This window comes from Sinocyclocheilus rhinocerous, unplaced genomic scaffold (assembly GCF_001515625.1).
Source record: "Sinocyclocheilus rhinocerous isolate Xijiao unplaced genomic scaffold, SAMN03320098_v1.1 scaffold611, whole genome shotgun sequence".
NCBI classification, from domain to species: domain Eukaryota; kingdom Metazoa; phylum Chordata; class Actinopteri; order Cypriniformes; family Cyprinidae; genus Sinocyclocheilus; species Sinocyclocheilus rhinocerous.
The window spans coordinates 592,324-598,543 of NW_015623515.1; positions in this window are offsets into that span (position 1 = coordinate 592,324).

Genomic DNA, 6,220 nt, shown 5'->3' on the forward strand with positions numbered 1-6,220 from the left:
TCTGTTAGCTCTTTACAAATGATTCCATTTCCTGATTCATTTTGAAGAATTTACCTGCGATCCCTTGTAGTGCTGCTTGATTCGCATGAAACATACAAATAAAATAAAAAATATAATCATTGTTTTTAGGCCAATTACGAATGTAAAGTAGCATTCCAATTCGTCTAAATGGAGTTGTTTTGACTGGTGCAGGTCTCACTCCCCAAATTTCCCTGAAATTTGTTCTTCTATAAATACAGGTGCATCTCAATAAATTAGAATGTCGTGGAAAAGTTCATTTATTTCAGTAATTCAACTCAAATTGTGAAACTCGTGTATTAAATAAATTCAATGCACACAGACTGAAGTAGTTTAAGTCTTTGTTTCTTTTAATTGTGATGATTCACAATTTGAGTTGAATTACTGAAATAAATTAACTTTTCCACGACATTGTAATTTATTGAGATGCACCTGTATATAAATGCCTCATTCATTCATTCTTCAGAAATACACATTATTCAGAAAAACACAAGTATTAATTGTACTACTTGTATTTACTAACAATAACAGGATTTCATTAAATTAATGCAAATCTACTCGTGCATAAAATAATAGTCTAACTGATTTTGCCAAGTAAATGTTGCACATGGCTCTTACACAATCAATTTAATGTCAAATCAAAAGTATCCTTAGAAAGGGAGGATCTTAAGGCAGAGTCAAGGGCTGTGGATTGTTCTAGAGGAAAAGAGAGTGCAAAAAACAGCGCATCAAGCTAATTATTACTATTGGCTGGCATACGTCTATTCACAGTATTTTCAGGAGTAAATTCGTGGTTGTGTATTTCTACACTAAAAATTCACATGTTCTTCATAATCCATCAAATTTGTCTAATAAACAAAGTAATGGAGTTTGTGCACAGGATGCTTCTCACAGCACTGTTAGTAGTTTAAAGATTTATTTATGTGTATAGATAATTTGTTTGACCACAAGCCTAAAAAACAAAATGATACAACAGCTATTTCCCATCCTCTAATCCGATTTGACATGCAGTAGAACAACACACTGTTTTTATCACTAATAAACCATTTTTCAAGGATTTTCACATCTTACATGGTGCTTTTTTATTTATCTTTATTACACCAATGATGAGTTCAAGAACTGGACTGAGGCTCAAGATTACTGCAGAAAATACTTTTATGATTTAGCAACATTTGACAACAAAGAGGAACACGACCAAGTCGTGTAAGTCTCTGGTAAGGGGAGGTTACACTGGTAGGATTGTACAGTATGATGATCGCTACAGCTGGAGATGGTCCAATGGTGAGAAAAAAAAATGACATACACCAAATGGGGAAAAAAAACACAACCAGTATGTCAGTTTTAGGATACTGGAGTGATGTGCCATATAAAACCACAAACCACAGATAATTGTTTTTGTTGTTGATTTTACTTAATGCACAATATATACATTAAGAAAATCTATAAAACAAAATGTTTAAATGAACAATATGCCCACAGCCACAAAAAATACATCTGACCTAATCCAAGAAAAACAAACTACTTGGAGTGACGCTTTAAACTACTACAGACTGTATCACAATGATTTGGCTACAATAGAAAACCAAGATGAGAACACAGAACTAAAGCTGCTGCTCAAGACTAATAATGTGACACCAGCTTACATTATACAGAGACACTTGGAAATGGTCAGATAAGAGTAACTCCTTATTCAGGTTTTGGAAGTCTTCTGAACCTGACAATCTAGGAAACAGGTTTTGTGCAAAACTGTCTTCGCCAAATGTGCATTGGACTGATGTATCATGTTCATATAAACTCAAATTTGTCTGCATTGCTGGTAAGAATATCTCTTTACTTTTAGGCATGTGACCTTAGTATAAAGACAAAAAAAGTGTTTTCTGTTGCAAATTACTAATTTGTATATTTCAACCCTAATGTCAGTGATTTTAACAGCACCATTTTACAGCAGGTAAGGGTCAAATAATACGCAGTGGTTTTGCAAGTCACGTTATTTTATATGCTCTTTACGTTTTATAATATTTTATAATATGTGGGTCAAAGTTATGCAAATGCTTCAAAGACTAATGAAAACAAGGTTTTGATGACTATAATCTTAAACGATTGATGGCTCTGTTTGTCTTCAGTTGCAGCAAAAGCTGAGGAAACTGGGACTGCCGAGTAACAGCAAACTAACATGGAGGACACAACCTGATGGACAAATATTTCACACCCAATCGATACTTTTTGTAAGAAAAATATCAGTATTTAAAATGTTATAAATACTTTTTTTCTCACTTCTGCTGACTGTCATACGTGCAAGCCGTTTCGGCGGATGACGTAGGACGTACGCGTTGACAGTAATGTCAAAGGGTGAGGGGTTGATATCAAGGGTTTATATGTACTGATCTTACAATAAAATACATTTTTAAACTCATTTAAAATGCTAAGCAAATGTTAAAAATGTTTCCTTTTATTTTTTTAAACAAATAAGCTTTTGAGAATTTATTGAGAAGATTTTTTATAGAATGATTTCAGCAAAATGGCACCAATTTTCTTGTTGCAATAGTTCACTAATTATTACAGTATATATAGTTTCACACATCACTTGTTGTGACTTATTAAATAGATTTTGCTGCCTGTTACCGCTGGACTTAAACCTATGGTTTAGACTGGTTCAGACCTATGACAAAAATGTACACATGGATGGGTTATTTTTTTACTTGGAGGCAAGTATTTATTTTATTTTTTCTGACAATGGTGCATGTGTGGTTTTGATTTAAAGAAAGGTGTGAAAACATGCCAGTGGGTCAGTCCAGTGGTTGGAAAAAGATCAAACCACGATGTGTGCAAATCATGCTTGCAAAAGTAGGTGCAAACAAACACTCTTATTTCTTATTCTTATTCTCTTTCTTATTATTTATTGTTACTTATTTATAACTTGTACATATTGTGTGTTATATATAAACTCACATTGGCCACAGGTGGATTGGGTAAATATGCACTGTACATGAATTTTTTGGAAAATTAATTTTTGTTTAGGTTTTTTTAAATTTAAATGTCTTATATTAAACCAAATTACTATTTCTCGTTTTATAATATTTTATTATAATATAATATAATATAATATAAAATTGTATTGTGTTTATGTCAGTGCAGAAGTTCAATGTTTCTCCGCTGATGTTCACCACAGCAGTTCTCAGGCTGTACTGAGAAGTTTCTTCCTGTCAGTCACTCTACAGGAAATGATGTCATACACTGTGGCCTCTGACTGGAACTGTTTAGCAAAACATCTTCTCCTTATATGGACGAATGATTCAGTTTAAGCATGACTCTGTGTCATAGCCCACAGTCCTTATCAGTCAAAGCAAGCATTTTTGCACTTTATTATCATTATTTTTTTTTATCACTTTAATGTTGTGATGTTGCAATCGCTTGTGGACGTTTGTGGTGAACATGTTGCTCAAAGGGCCTCTAGCTTTCAGACTGAAGGTTCAATCAGTTAGCAGTGACCTCTGATGTGGTAAAATGGCTCTCTTTAAACTCTTATGTTTTGTACAGTTCCGGTGCTTTACATGGAAAAATAATAATAGGATCTTTAAAATGGACCTTAATCCCCCGGTTTCACAGACAAGGCTTAAACCTAATCCTAGACTAAAATGTAAGTCTGAGTTGTTTCAACTGAAAGAAACTTGCACTGACTGATCTTAAAATATATCAGTGCCTTTGTTTTATCTCAAGATGCACACCAGTAATGTTTTTTTTCTAAGTACGTTCATAAAAATTACTTAAATGTCCTAATTGAACTATGGCCTAATCCTGGCTTAGTCTAAGCCCTGTTTGTGAAACCGGGCCTATGTGTCCTATATTTAAGACCCGTTTTGCAGATATTACTTAACCTGTCTGTTGTATCCCAAAGTCTGACTGTTATTCAATATAGTAACATTCCCATCATCCAAATATGCCTAATTCCCTATAGTACACAAAACACAGCACATGCAGGTCAGACGTGTTTTGAAAACAAAATTCATTATGGCTGAGCATCAGTGATCAAACTAAGCACGCTCGGATGCCTGCCATTGGTACGCCTTTTTACTTGTTGAGGTGAATTTCCCAGAACAACAGTGTGTATTTAAAAATAGTTTGCAACAATAAGCAATCTTTCCGACCACAACACTGACCTCCCTTCCAACTCTTTGATCATACCCAACCTTTTCAGCCAAGACCCCTTTTCAAGAGACCATATTCACAGCTTTCCGTCACATAACAGCTTAATGTTATGCCAATATATATAAAACATATATATAAAACATGAAAATGCTAAATGACTGCAATACATTTTAATTACTTTAATTTTTCCAATTTATGTTCCAATTAGTCAGTATGTCCATAATCAAAATATTCACAAAATAAAAATTCATAAAAATATTCACGAAATAAAACTGTGGTTCTGTTTCAGGCTGATGTCACCACTACTGTCAATTATACAATGTTTTACAAGTGTCTTTAACATTTAGAAGGATCTTGGAATAAAACTGGTATATGACAAGTGGACAAGAGAAATTTGACTTTCACCTCATCTATATGGGGATTAAAATGTATGCTCTGTGTTAACTCCTATATTCTAAATTTCCATGGCCGTACTTACAGCCTTATTTTGCTTTTTAGTCAATTCATATATAACTATTTTCTTTCCTAAGCCATTAACTGTGAAAAAAATCTTCCTAGGCAGTAGAGAGGTAAAAGAGCATAACTGAATCCAAAGTTTTTGTAACATGCCTTCAATTGGTCAGATTTTAAATGACACATATCTTTTGCTGACTTTTGATATCTCACAATCCAGCGCCTGCATTTCTAACAACTGGTTGAATGTTTGAAAGAATAAAATGAACTTGTGAGTCCATTTCTACCAAGCTCATTTTTGAATGCTAAATAAATAAATAAATAATAATCATCCTAACACATTCCTTAGTTTGTATAAAAGTTTGTAAAAAAAAATAATATAAAAAAAAATAATAATAATAAAAATAAGACATGAATTTACAATAATGGAAGCCTGACTGTGCAAATCAGCATCAAGTCAAATGTTGCTGATAGAGCTTAAGTTGTAACGTATAAAATCTAAAACATTTTTTAATGTTTTCTAATACTGGAAGGCTTTGTTATATTCCCATTTTATATTGATCATGATCATGATTATATGTACAGGTGCATCTCAATAATTTAGAATGTCGTGGAAAAGTTCATTTATTTCAGTAATTCAACTCAAATTGTGAAACTCGTGTATTAAATAAATTCAATGCACACAGACTGAAGTAGTTTAAGTCTTTGGTTCTTTTAATTGTGATGATTTGGGCTCACATTTAACAAAAACCCACCAATTCACTATCTCAACAAATTAGAATACTTCAAAAGACCAATAAAAAAAACATTTTTAGTGAATTGTTGGCCTTCTGGAAATCCCAATTTAACCCCTGTATATATATATATAGTTTAAAGGTCCCTTGAAATGCTTAGAAACAGGCAGCGTTACTCTATGTGTTGACATCATTTTAACTGAAACAGGAAGACAGGGCGGGACATATAAAAAAACTTTAATTTTGATTTCATGGGGACATTAAGTCTAAATCTTTTTGGTATTTTTAGTACTTCAAAATGAAAACTGACAGTGAAAATACAACCTTCTCTTTCAAGGTTATATATTTTATATCTCTAATGTTTGAGATAAATCAAGGACTTCACATAATGCATACAAAAGTTCGTTTTGATGAAGTGCTGCTTGTGTGAAAGCAGTGGTTGTGGTTTTCTTGTTTTCCTAAAGATGGCCATCAGAAATGACCACTGACCACATCAGCACCATATATAGTCATCGTAGATAAACAGGTCACAGCAGGACGGACATACATCCTGTGTGTACATGTGAGTGACAGGTGCAATTTTTAAGTCACTGGTGTAACACTGCCTCTGAAATGCTTCATGACCACAGTGTTAATGCATCGGAAAAGTGAGAATGCAGAAGACCATTGCATACTGAGACCTCTTCTGCACTGCATGTGTGAGTTGGTGTTTGTGGCAACCACATATTAAACGCGTGACTATGTGGAACAAAACTATAACCTGTTTAAAAATAGATGACTATATGTAACTTTAATGTAAGGTTAAATCTGCACCTATATTTTTTATTATAAACAAGAGCACACCTGTAGAAGAGCATACCTACAGACAC